Source organism: Myotis nattereri (genome assembly GCF_964212035.1).
Source record: "Myotis nattereri genome assembly, chromosome: 15".
Taxonomy (NCBI): domain Eukaryota; kingdom Metazoa; phylum Chordata; class Mammalia; order Chiroptera; family Vespertilionidae; genus Myotis; species Myotis nattereri.
Window position 1 is genome coordinate 56,721,889 of NC_138090.1, and position 14,679 is coordinate 56,736,567.

Genomic DNA, 14,679 nt, shown 5'->3' on the forward strand with positions numbered 1-14,679 from the left:
ACTATTATTGGGTGTGTGGTCACTGGAGAGTGTAGGGTTAGGTAGGTGAGTGGCAGTTGTGGCGGTTACATTATACTCTTTTTATGGATTTGAGAGAGGAAGGAAGGGGGAGAGGGAGAAAGAGAGAGAGAGAGAGAGAGAGAGAGAGAGAGAGAGAGAATGAATTTGTTGTTCCACTATCTATGAATCCATTGGTTGGTTCTTGTACGTGCCCTGACGGGGGACTGAACCTGAAACCTTGGTGTATAGGGATGAGCACTAATCAACTCAGCTCCCTGCAGGGCCACATCAGCCTCCGTTTTTATTGAACAGCGCTCTTCTAGAGCACGTGGGAGTGAGTGAATGATCTTTGATCAAAACGGAGACTGCTGCCTGGCCAGCCTGGCTCAGGGGCTGAGCATCAACCTGTGAACTAGGAGGTCACAGTTCAATTCCTGGTCAGTGCACATGTGGCTGGTTCCACTGGGGACGCGTTGTCATTGCAGAATGCGCACTGGGTTTCCAGGAGTTGCCGCCAACAGAGGTGTCTATCTGAATCCCTCGTTAACACGTCTTGTGTTGATTCGTGCCACTTACTTTACTATTATTGTTATAGTAAAGTTCCTATCTCTCTCCCCCTCTCCCTTCCTCTCTGAAATCAATAAAAACACATTTAAAAAAAAAATTCCTTTGATTGTATAAGTTGCGATTATTTTACCCCGCCGATGACTAAACCTCATTTGAGATAGTGGTTCTCACGTCCTTTCACGTCTGGTGTTCACGTAAGCAAATTTCACGTTCTTTCATTCCGCGCTGTTGGTGGGTAGATTGTCTTGAATCAGGCATCTCCCGCCCATGACTGCTAAAACCTTCTCTTGTGTGACATTGTGTGGGGCTCAGAACAGAGCTCTCCCGCCGCGGGCAGTCACACACCCCCCCACCCCCACCCCCCGCGCCAGGAGACTCTTCAGGAAGGCCCCTTCGTCGCTCCACGTTGCAGGAGGGGTTCTGGCCAGCCCGGCATGCAGTTGGGAGACACATGTCTAACTAATTGGAAACGTGTGGTCCCGGAAAAGCAGCAATTTGGGGTGGCTTCCTGGGCCAACCATCAGATTGCGTTTCAGGTCAAAGACGCACTGTGGTTAGCGAGTCCCGCGCTCGGCTGCGAACCACACAGCGCGGACTTGCCCCCCGGCAGGAAGCCGTGGACTTTCTTGGAAAGAATTCAGCCTTGGCCTCTGTTTCGAAGACACGAGTTTCCAAATCATGAACGTACTGCACACTGGCGATCCCCTCTCCCGGCTGTTCTCATCTGTGTTCTCTCTTAGATTTCGTTTTTTGTTTGTTTGTTGGGGGGGGGGAACTCTGGCTCCCCCGTGTTCTGAGACACTGGGTGCCTGTTTTGCGGGTCCCGGCCCCAAACTGGTGCCTGTGTGTGTGTGCCCTGGCCATGCGAACGTGCGCAGCCATCTGGTTCCGGATACGCTCGGTTGAACCAAATTACTCGGGGCACTAAATCACGGCCCTGTCAAGACCAAGAATTGCAGGTCCGTGCCTCTGAGCACACGTGTGGAGGCACGTCTGTCCAAAGGAATCGTCTGCATCTTCCTGCGGGCGGAATGCGAGAGAGTCCAAACGTCCCACAAATCAATCTCAGCAGCAGCCCCTCCGCAGCGGGCGCCCCCACCGTCCCCAGGGCTGCCTCTGCAGATCGCGGTGGGGAACTGAGTCTTTGCTTACCGGGTGAAAGGGATTCATTGATGTGATTTAAGGGGGTGGGAGGACAAGATCCAATCACACTTTCCTCCCAGGCCTGTTACGTCTGGGGGACGGGACATCTTTACATTTATGTGCGTACAGGTGTGTCCACGTACAGAATCTCCGATAATCAGTCAGAGACAAAGAGCATGGCCAGAGCTCTGGGCTTCAGGGGTCAGTTTTCTTCCCTAATCCGACAGCCCAGTGAAAACCCATTGGTTCCGTTTTGCTGCATTTTCTAGTCTTTCCTTCTGTGCACATCGCAGCGTACAGCTGTCCACGAAACGGGCGTGGTCCTTCATTCCCGATGGAACGTCTCTTTGGTTTACTCCCTGAGCATTTCCCCATCATGAAATAGACTTTCAAACATGGCTTCATCTGGAAAGACGGAAAGAGTCTGCCATTTTTTTTTCTTTTCCCCCCACTTTTCTATCAGATCATTTTATTGTGGAAAATAAAGACATTGAACATGAGAGTACACTCTTATTAAATGTTTTAAATTATTTATTGGTTTTGGGTGTGTGTGTATGAGAGAGAGAGAGAGAGAGAGAGAGAGAGAGAGAGAGAGAGGAAAAGAACACAATGCTTTGTTTGGATCAACCCCTTAGCATATGGGGTGATGTTTTAACCATCAGAGCTGCCTGGCCAGGGAGAATGGCAATATTTTTGACACATTGGGTTAGGTGAACTAGAGTATTAAAATTAATGCCACCTATCTCTTTTCATGACAAAAAGAGAATAAAGAGAGTGAGTAGCCACAGCTGTTAGCAAACTGGGGCTCCTTCGACACAGCCTGGGTCGCTGCAGGAAGGATTTGGGCCCAACCTAAACAAGCAGGGGAGGCTCAGATGGCAGCGACCTCTCCCCCTGGAGCCGCATAGTCCTTGAGAAGAAGCCTGAACGTCAACATCTGGCCCCGCTGCCAGATAAAACCTCAGTTCAACAACCCACTGCGGAATGCGCCCTGATTAATGAGCTACATGCTGGACTGCAGTCCAAGCAACATATAGACCTGCCATCCGGCCCGGGAAGGGCCCGGCTTTCTCGGAAAGAGCACAACCCGCCAGTGTTCCTCCATTTCCGCCCGCGAGAAGCAGCCAACACTGGCCGTCTGTTCCGCAGGCCGCGGACCTGCCGCCATCACTCACCGCCCCCTCCCCGCTCGGCCCCTGGGCCCATCGTCAGGCTCTGTCGGGAGGGTGTGCAGAGGGCAGCTGTGGGTGAACGTTGGACACGGTGCTGCATCGCGCCAGCCTGTGCCCATGGAAGAAAACTCTGTAATACATTCGGAGCGACACTAAGTAGATAAGAATTCACTGTTTTATTTTTTCTTTTCTTTTCTTTTTCTTTTTTTAAAAAATATATATTTTTTTGATATTTTACAGAGAAGAAGGGAGAGGGATAGAGAGTTAGAAACATCGATGAGAGAGAAACATCGATCAGCTGCCTCCTGCACACTCCCCACTGGGGATGTGCCCGCAACCAAGGTACATGTCCTTAACCGGAATCGAACTTGAGACCCTTGAGTCCGCAGGCCAACGCTCTATCCACTGAGCCAAACCGGTCAGGGCTTATTTTTTAATAACGACTTTATTGAGGTATCATTCATGCCATGCAATTCACTCATTTCAAGTGTACAATTTCAATGGTTTTTAGCATATTCAGCATCATGCGAACATTACCCAAACCAATGTTAGGGCATATGCATCACCCCGGGAAGAAATTCTGTGCTTCCTAGCAGCCTCTCCCCATCTCCTCCCAACTCCCCTAACCCTATGCAACATACTAACCTCCTTTTTGTCTCCGTAGGTTTTCCTATTCTGAACCAACAAAGTGTGACTCTTTTTAAAAATATGTATTTTTTTATTTTAGAGCGAGAGGAAGGGAGAAAGAGAACCATTGATTGGCTGCCTCCTGCGTACCCTCTACTGGGGATCTAGCCCACAACCTGGCACGTGACCTGACCGGAAATCGAACGGGTGACTTCTTGGTGCACAGGACAATGCTCAACCAACTGAGCCACACCACCTAAGCAATACATATGACTTTTCTTTTTTGGGGGGGGCGGGGGGGAGATCCTAAATGCAATTATTTTTTAAAAATATTTTTCAGCCAAAACCGGTTTGGCTCAGTGGATAGAGCGTCGGCCTGCGGACTGAAGGGTCCCAGGTTCGATTCCGGTCAAGGGCATGTACCTGGGTTGCGAGCACATCCCCAGTGGGAGATGTGGAGGAGGCAGCTGATCGATGTTTCTCTCTCATCGATGTTTCTGACTCTCTATCTCTCTCCCTTCCTCTCTGTAAAAAATCAATAAAATATATTTTTAAAAAAATATTTTTCAATTACTGTTGACATTCAATATCATTTTAGTTCCAGGTGTACAGCATACTGGTTAGACATTTACATAATCTACGAAGTAATCCCCCCAAGAAGCCTAGTACCCACCTGGCACCATACCTGTTATTACAACAATATTGATTATATTCCCTATGCTGCCTTTACATCCTCTTTCATGTAGCTTGATGTTTTCAAGTTCATCCATGTTGTGGCATGTATCCGTACTTCATTCCTCTTCATAGCTAAATAACATTCCATTGTATGGATAGGCCAGTTGTTTTTTCAGTTAGCACAAATACTTAATCTTGCAATTCAAATGGTATCAAGAAGCCAACTTGCGTGTACTATCTACCAGCATCTTCCCACTTTCTCTTCCTGACTAACAAGGTCTTTCACATCCCTTTGAGGATCTTCCTGAGTAAAATTTCATTTATAAAACACAAAACAACCGAAAACCTTAACACTGAAGGTGCGATGCTATTGTTTTGATAATATTATTTTTATTTGTAAAGCAATGTGAATGATTATTGTAGACAGACCACATTTTATTTGTCTGTTCATAAGTTGATGAGTATTTGGGTGGTTTCCAGACTGTTATGAATAATGCTGCGATCAACATCCAACCTTTCTATCACCACTTCAAGATTTTTTTTCTCAGATATTTGCAGACCCAAAATCTTGTCCTTTTTTCTTTCCATGCTTGTCAATTACATAAAGATCAAATGACTTGCCCGGCCAGTGTGGCTCAGTGGTTGGGTGGCATCCTGTGGACCAGGAGCTCGCCAGTTCGATTCCAGTCAGGGCACATGCCTGGGTTGTGGGCTCCATCCCCATGGGGGCAGGGGGGGCATGCAGGAGGCAGCTGATCAATGATTCTCTCTCATCATTGATGTTTCTCTCTCCCTTCCTCTCTCTGAAACAAAAACATATTTTTTAAAAAGATAAAGTGACTTCTCGCATGGATTTGCTGTACCCTTTTTGGATTACCATGAGATGGACAGGCTTTCACCTTTCATTGCGTCTGACTTTCTCGTCTGTGTTCCGATGTATGCACATTTCTCCATTTGGATGTTCCCCTCTTTCTTGGGGACTAATTACAAACTGAATCAGCGTAGAATGCCTTTGAATGGCTGCACATATGGCAACCATTTCCCCCTCTGTCCACATCTGTCATTTATATTTCCCTCCACTCCGTGTGTAAATGTCCAACTGCTATGGAGTCACCTGTGTCAGCACTTCTGTTTATGCGCCTTAACTTCAGCATCATTGTTGGCATTGCCTCGGCCACCCCAAGATTACACCAACAGTCACCTGCGCTGTCTTTTGATGAGAGAGGAAAGGACACCACCACTGGCCCTTCTCCAGCCTAAACACTGCCCTCCCGCCCCGAGCAGAGTCAGTCTCTCTCTCTCTCTCTCTCTCTCTCTTTCTCTCTCTCTCTCTCCCCCCCCCCCCACCCCACTCTCTCTAAAAATCAATAGAAAAAAATCTCCTGGGGTGAGGATTAACAACAACAACAAAAAAGAATGAAAAGCCGGTCAGAAGGGAATGACATCTCTGACTGGATACCCACGTCCCTGAGAACAAGCAGAGTGTCAGCCAACAGACAGCCCTCAGTTCAATGCCCCCCGTGGAACCCCAGGCCGGGCTCCAAGCTGCGGAGACGCCGCCATCTAAACGCTTCTCCCAAAAGGCACAGACCTGGCCAAGGCCGTGGAGACCTCTATTTCCAAACCACGCACAGACTCATCCTGCTTGTGTCTGCAAGTCACATGTCCTGCCCTGTCAGCAATCATTTCAGGGTGGTGGGGTTGTTTGGGGAGAAGGGGAGTGGAAATCCTTCCCTTTTCTTTTTTTATCTTTTCTTTTTTAAAATATATTTTTATGATTTCAGAGAGGAAGGGAGAGGGAGAAAAAAATAGAAACATCACTGATGAGAGAGGACCACTGATCAGCTGCCTCCTGCCTGTACCCTACTGGGGATCGAGATACATGCCCTTGACGAGAATCAAACCCGGGACCCTTCAGTCCATAGGCGGATGCTCTATTCACTGAGCCAACCAGCCAGGGCCCTTCCCTTTCCTATTTCCTTGTTCTCTAATGTTCAGCTTTGATTCCAGAACACACTATGGAGCTAAGTTTCCGTAATTAGTGCACAACAAAAACGAATCAAAACATGCGACGCAATAATATACAGACAGGTCATAGAATTGTACATTTGAAACCCAAATGATTTTATTAACCAGTCACCCCAATAAATTTTTTTAAGCCAAAGAACTTATTTTTATTGCTTCCCCTCTTGTGCCTGCTTAAATTAAGTCCACACACACAGACACCTCTCCTCGCAGGGTTTGTGCGCCTTTCTGCATAACTACTGTCCGTGCTGCTATGTAACTATTATACCTGTTTTGAATAATAGTTAATAACCTTGTGGAAACACGGCCTCACAACAAATAATTCACCGCCTCTTATTATGGGTTGAATAGTATCCCCCCAAATTCATATGCTGAGGTCCTTATTCCCCGTTAGTGCCCCAGAAGGTCATTACTTGGAGATGGGTGGTTGTTGTTTTATTATTGACATGAGAGAGAGAGAAAGGGAGAGAAACATTGATGTGAGAGCAAAACATCAATCGGCTGCCTCCTACGTGCCCAACCCCGGGAATGGAGCCCAAAACCTTGGCATATTGGGATGATGCTCCAACCAACGGAGCTGCCCGGCCAAGGCGGAGGCGGGCTCTTCACAAAGGCAACCGCGTTAAAAGGCGGTCACTAGGGTGAGTCCTAACCCAGCAGGATTGGGGTCCCTGTAAGAGGAGGGAATCTGGGCACAGATATGTACAGAGGGACGACGAAGTGAAGACACAGGGAAAAAAGCACCGTTCACAAGCCCAGGGGAGAGGCCTGGAACACATTAGTCCCTCACAGCCCGCGGAAGCAGCTAACCCCGCTGACCCCGTGACCTCGGACTTGCAGCCCCCAGGCCTGGGAGGCCGTGCGTTTCTGTGGTCCTTTGTTTCAGCGGGCCTTGCAAATAAATACGCTTCCCCGACCAGAGTGCCCCCTCCCCGTCCTCGCCATGCCCTCCTACAAATTCTGGAGCTTATTTAGGCTGATATGGAACTGAATCTTTATCTAAAGAGCAACTGAATCCATGTACATGTTTTAACCCAAGAAGTCAACATGGGTGCCTTATCTTTCTTTCTTTTTCTTTTTTTTTTTTATTTGTTGATTTGAGAGAAAGATAGAGAGAAACATCGATTTGTTGTTCCACTCATTTAGCATTCATTGGTTGATTCTTGTATGTGCCCTGACCGGGGATCAAACCCACAACCTTGGCCTATCAGAACGACACTAGCCAACTGAGCTACCTGGCCAGGGCTGGGTGTCTTTTCTTTTTTAAAAAAAAAGCCCACGTTGGCACCAATGCGGATGAAAAGCCAGGACCTATGGATGGAGAAGGACAGATGAAGACATGCTATTCTGCCGGGTCACCAGAGAGAAAGGACGGAGACCCAGATGAGGAGGGGCAGAGTGAGGATGGGAGAGAGGTTTGACCCAGGAGATGCACAGGAGGCCCTGGTAACGCATGGGGTGTGGCAGGTGGGAAGCGAGGACTCAGGACCTGGGGTGGTTAGTTTTATGCGTCCACTGGGCTCGTCTTGGTCCCAGGTCATTCAAGTCAGACTGAGTCAGGTGTTGCTCTGGGGGCATTCTGTAGATATGGTGTTAAGTGCCTATAACCAGTAAGGAAATTTCCCTTGAGTCTGTGGGTGGGCCTCATCCGATCACTTGAAGGCCTAAAGAGCAAACACCGAGGTTTCCCTCAAGAAGAAGAAATTCTAGCTCTGGCCCGTGTGGCTCAGCTGGTTGGGCATCATCCCATGCACTGAAAGGTCATCGGTTTGAGTCCCAGGGCTGGACATGGACCCAGGTTGTGGGTTAGATCCCTGGTTAGGATGCATGCGGGAGGCAATCGATCGATGTTTCTCTCTCTCATCAATGTGTGTGTCTCTCTTGCTCTCTCCCCCCCACCCTCCCTCCCCATCCCTCTCTCTCTAAAACACATTTTTTAAAGAAAGAAGAAGAAATTCTGCCTCAAGTCTGCAACATCCACTCCTGCATGAGTTTCCAGCTGGCCAGCCGGCCCCACAGATCTAAGACTTGCCAGACCCACAATCATGGGAGCCAATTCCTTAAAATGAGTTCCTTAAAAAAAACAAAACCTAAACAGATATAGATAGGTAGATAGATAGATGTAGATACTATATCTATATAAATCTACACACACATTAAACTGGTATTCGTTTGCTTGGGTTGCCATGATAAAGTTTAAGCCACAGGCGGGGTGACTTACACAACAGAAATGAATTTTCTCACAGCTCTCAAAGTCTGAGATCAAGGGGTTGGCAGGGTTTGCTTCTCCTGAGGCCTCTCCTTGCCTTGCAGATGGCCGTGTTCGCCCCGTGTCCTCACATGGTCATCCCTCGGTGTGTGTCTGTGTCCAAATTTTCTCTTACAAGGACACCAGTCATATTGGACAAGGGCCTGCCCGTATGAACTTATTTTACCTTAACCGTCCCTTTCAAGGCTCTGTCTCCAAATACTGTTGCATTCTAAGGACCCCAACATATGAATCTTGGAGGGAGGCAGCTCTGTCCACACGCTATGGGTTCTGCTTCTCCCGCAGAACTCTGACCCAGCCTGGAACGAACGCCATTTCTGCATTAGTGAGCCAGGTGGGCAGCCTCCCTCCGTGAGAAAGGGGAGGATTTGAAAGTGTAATGGGTTCCACTTAGCTGGGCAGAAACCCCCTTAGGAATAGGAAATAGCCTTGGTCCATCTCGGTGAATGGAAAATGTTTTTCTAACATTTCACTCTTCAGAGAAAAACAACAGAACGCCCAGCCTCCACACGGCTCCGTCTCTGGGCCTCATTAATTCCCTAGAAAGAACCGGTGGAAATGGAATTACTGGGTCAACGGGGATGCAAGGGCCCCGTGACTTGCTGGTATTCCTGAATGTTATTCCAAGTCAGGCGGCTCAGCCAGAATCCCTGCTTCTTTGCGGCTGAGTTTCCAGTCAGTCATTTTCACTGCGTACACAGGCCCAAACATTTGACTTGAAATTGAGGCTACCTATATTTTTTCTGTTTATCATCCAATTTTTATTTTTCACTCATGAGGATGCCCCCGTGACATAGAATATTTCTTGAGAATTTTCACTGCATTTGCAAAAGGAGAGAAATTCGTAATTTTCTCCTAATTATAACTGTGCTAAGTTCTTGTTTGATAGAACATTCTTGTATTTTGTAGTTTCGTTTAGGAGTATTTGTTCTCACAAACATGCTGTGATAGTCCCCTTCTGTCTACATATTTGGGCTACACTAATTAATAGTCAATCCACTGCAGCATTATTTACAATAGCCAAGATGCGGAAGCAACCTAATGCCCATAGATAGATGAACGAATAAAGAAGATGTGGTACCTATATACAATGGAATACTACTGAGCCACAAAAAATAATGAAATCTTACCATTTGCAACAACACAGATGGACTTAAGAGTGTACGTACTATGTTAAATGAAATAAGTCAGATAGACCAAGACAAATACCATATGATTTCACTTATGTGTAGAATCTAGAAAACAAAATAAACAAACCAGCAAAACAGAAACAAACTCCTAGATACAGAGAACGAACTGGGTTTCAGGCTCGATTCCCGGCCTGGTCAGGGCACATTTGGGAGACAATCGATTGATGTGTCTCTCTCACATGGATGTTTCTCTCCACCCCGCCCCCACCCGCACCTGATTCCACTCTTATAAATCAGTGGGAAATATAACCTCGGTGAGGATCCACAAGAATAAATGTAAAAAAAAAATCAATTCATTGAACGGGATTCGCAGAAAGACTAACGCAGACACAGGCAGGAAGGTGGTCGGGAGAGGATGGAGGAGGAGGTCAACATTTTTTTTTTTTTTTTTAAGCAGAAAAGCTGCTCAGTTCACTTTTTTTTTTTTTAGTATTTTTTATTGATTTCAGAGAGGAAGAGAGAGGGATAGAGAAAGAGAAACATCCATGATGAGAGAGAATCATGGATCGGCTGCCTCCTGCACGGCCCCTACCGGGGATCGAGCCCACAACCCGGGCATGTGCGCTTGACCGGGAATCGAACCCGGCACCCTTCAGTTCGCAGGCCGACGCTCTACCCACTGAACCACACCAGCCGGGGCGAGGCCAACATTTTAAACGGGAATAGAAAAGCGCAGTCAGACCGAAGCCAGTTTACACAGCCCACACCCGAGACACGCTGTCCCGGGGTGGCCACAGGACCGCCGTCTGGGTCCATGCCGGACCCGCGTCCCCCGGGGGTTCCCTGACGTCATAATGAACTGCAGGCTCCCCATCACCTGGTGACGGGGCCGCCGCAGCTGGAAGGTCCTGGCGCATCGCAGGACCACGCTGTGCCCCTCAGCCCACGGATGGCAACACCACAGGCCACATGCCTGGCGGCCTCGCCTGCCCGGGGAGCCGGCATGGACGCCTCCCCTTTCCAAACCGGGGGCACGACCCGCCCCCACCCTCCCACCCCAGCCGTCCCCCGCCGTCCCCCGCGGTGCCTCTTCTCACCGCGATCGAAAGACGCCTGTCAGAACCGTTAGGAAAACCGAAGAAAAAGCGAGTTTCTTACTTACAGACACGGGAGTGCGGGAGGAACGCCAGGCACACGGCAAGGTCGCCGGGGAGACAGAGGGCGCACACGCGCGACGCACGACGCATGAGACAGGACGCACGCGCACCACGCACTACGCACGACGCATGAGACAGGACACATGCGCACCACGCCACGCACGAGCCACGAGACACGACGCACGCGCACCACGCCACGCACGACGCACGATGTATGAGACACGACGCAAGCACACCACGCACGACGCATGAGACACGACACATGCACACGACGCAACGCACGACGCACGAGACACGTCGCACGCGCACCACGCACGAGACACGATGCACACACAACACGCCCCACGCATGCGCACCACCCCTTTTTTCTGTTCATATTGAACACCACCCATGTGTAGCCGCCAGAACCGCCTTTGCGCTGTCTGCTCACCGCAAAGCAAACAAAGTGATGATTGCAACAGTCGTGCCTGTGGAGCATCGCACGGGAGCACATGGCACCAGACACCAGCCCTAACAGCGAAGATGGACGCCTCTGACTCCGTGCATAGTGGACATAGAGGGAAAAAATACAGATGTGCCACCAAAAAAAAAACAAACAAAAAAAAAAAACAAATGCACCATCATAAAAAAATTCTGTGATTGATGCACAAAGAGTGCAAACAGGTCCCAACAGACCAAGGCTGTAGACTGAAGGGTTGGCCGAAGGTTGGGCAGAAGCTCATGAATCTTAGAGAAAATGCAAATGATTAAAAAAAATATATATGCAAAAGCCATCCCACGTGTAGGCCGACACACTTGTATGAAAAGAAAAAGGAGCCCGGCCGGCGTGGCTCAGTGGTTGGGCGTCTACCTGTGGACTGGGAGGTCCCGGGTTCGATTCCCGGTCAGCGCACATGCCCGGGTTGTGGGCTCCGTCCCCAGGGTGGTGTGTGCAGGAGGCAGCCGATCGGTGATTTTCTCGCATCATTGATGTTTCTCTCTCCCTCTCCCTCTCCCTTCCTCTCTGAAATCAATAGAAATATATTTTTTAAAAGAAAATAAATGAGCCCTGGCCAGTTTGGCTCAGTGGATAGAGCATCGGCCTGCGGACTGAAGGGTCCCGGGTTCGATTCCAGTCAAGGGCATGTACCTGGGTTGCGGGCACATCCCCAATAGGGAGTGTGCAGGAGGCAGCTGATCGATGTTTCTCTCTCATGATGTTTCTAATTCTCTATCCCTCTCCCTTCCTCTCTGTAAAAAATCAATAAAATGTATTTTTTTAAAAAAGGAAATCTAGCCGAAACCGGTTTGGCTCAGTGGATAGAGCATCAGCCTGCGGACTGAAAGGTCCCAGGTTCGATTCCGGTCAAGGGCATGTGCCTGGGTTGTGGGGCACTTCCCCAGTGGGGGATGTGCAGGACAGGAGGCAGCTGATCGATGTTTCTCTCTCATCGATGTTTCTAACTCTCTATCTCTCTCTCTTCCTCTCTGTAAAGAATCAATAAAATATATTTAAAAAAAAAAAAAAAAAAAAGGAAATCTAGCTTAAAAAAAAATAAAATAAAATAAACGAGCCCTAGCCAGTTTGGCTCAGTGGATAGAGCGTCAGCCTGCGGACTGAAGGGTCCCGGGTTCGATTCCAGTCAAGGGCATGTACCCCGTTTGCACGGACCACGCGGGAGGCAACCAGTTGATGTGTCTCTCTTACTTCAGTATCTCAGTCTTTCCCTCTCCCTTCCACTCTCCCTAAAAATCAATGGAAAACATGTACTCGAGTGAGGATTTTAAAAAAAAAAAGAAGAAAAGAAAATAAGCGAAAAACGAGATGTCGTTTTCCACCATGCAGACAGAAAAGGATGACAAAGAATGAATAGGTGGTTGTTAGCGTCGCCGAAGGAGGAATACCCGAGGCCAGAGTGGTGAGGGATGATGATGCATTTATTAGGTCATCTGGAGACCAGATGGGCTGAGCCCCCAAATGGCGCCAGTCCCCAAAGACAGTGGGTCGAAGGTTTTTAAGGGACTCGAGGCGGCCTTTTCTGCGCGGAGAATTCTCTGTGCAGGTCCGGGTCCTGGGAAGGTCCGGAGGGGAGAGATAATGGTCTCAGCTGGTGGAATGTGGTCTCAGCGAATCGGAATGTCCTGTTGTGAAGTGGCATAAAGGTCGGTTCCAAGGGGAGTGGTATCGATCAATGATCTGATCAGACCTGACAGTGGTGTAGGTCAGGGTCAGAGTCAGGGTGGGGGACCCTGTGCATTTGCAGGCTGGTGGGGAAAGTGTGAGTGGGGGTGACATTCATGATTCCTATTTTAGCATTAAGTTTCGAACCACGTTTCATCTGTGAACTTTTTTTATTTTTATTTTTTTAAATATATTTCTATTGATGTCAGAGAGGAAAGGAGAGGGAGAGAGAGATAGAAACATCAATGATGAGAATCATGGACCGGCTGCCTCCTGCACGCCCCCCTACTGGGGATCGAGCCCACAACCCAGGCATGGGCCCTTGACCAGAATCCAACCCGGGACCCTTCAGTCCACAGGCCAACGCTCTATCCACTGAGCCAAGCTGGCCAGGGCTATGATGCTTAACTTTGCACATTTTTAAAAATATATATATATATATATATATATATATATATATATTATTGATTTTTTACAGAAAGGAAAGGGGAGGGATAGTTAGAAACATCAGATGAGAGAGAAACATCGATCAGCTGCCTCCTGCACACACTCCACTGGGGATGTGCCCGCAACCAAGGTACATGCCCTTGACCGGAATCGAACCGGGGACCCTTCCATCCGCAGGCCAACGCTCTATCCACTGAGCCACACCAGCCAGGGCAAACTTTTCTTTTTTTTAAATCAAAGCTGGAAGACAACATGCCAGCAGGTTCGTTCTGGCAGGATGCGCACAGGTGGGGCCCTGCGGGGGAACAGATGGGAAGTGAGCGACAGAGGAGGCGGGGGGACCATGTGTCTGTGTCCAGAAAAGCTGAAGGGAGCTGTGTGCTCCCCGTCCTCCGCGGCTCTCCGGGGGGCGACGCCTTGCCTCTCCCAGCCGAGGGGATGGGGCGCCATGTGCTCAGCGGCGTTTGACTGTCACCGCTGGGGGAAGCGGGCGCCGTGGCATCTGGCAGGTGGAGAGGAGGGGGGGACGCTGCTTGCCATCCTACATCCACAAATGTCCAACCCCTGGGCTGCACGCCTGAAACTGACATGACGGAGAATGTCACCTGCAATTGGGGAGGAAAAAAGAAGAATTGCCAACAACAAAAATCATACACTTCCTGGGACAGCCTCTCCCCGCCCCCCATCTCCCCCCAGAAAAATAGTAACGGGCCCAACATGTCAACTTCGGCTCCTGGATCTATGTCCCAGGTAAGGGGGTCACCCCTCTAGTCCCACAAGGACTCAAATACCAAAATGACGTAGCCCGGCCAGTGTGGCTCAGTGGTTGAGCATCAACCTATGAACCAGGAGGTCACAGTTCGATTCCCGATCAAGGGCACATGTCCCGGTTTCAGGCTCAATAATAAGGGGTGTGCAGGAGGCTGCCGATCCATGATTCTCGCTCATCATTGATGTTTCTCTCTCTCTCCCTTCCTCTCCGAAATAAATAAAAAAAAATTTTTAAATATATCTTATTGATTTTTTACAGAGAGGAAGGGAGAGGGATAGAGAGTTAGAAACATCGATGAGAGCGAAGCATCGATCAGCTGCCTCCTGCACACCCCTCAACGGGGATGTGCCCGCAATCAAGGTACATGCCCTTGATCGGAGTGGAACCCAGGACCCTTCAGTCCGCAGGCTGACGCTCTATCCACTGAGCCACACCGGTCAGGGCAATAAAAAAAATATTTTTTAAAGAAAGAACAGCTGAGTGTATCCTTTCAGATAGATCCTATGTGAGCACGCAGCCCTGGCAGACCGCCCC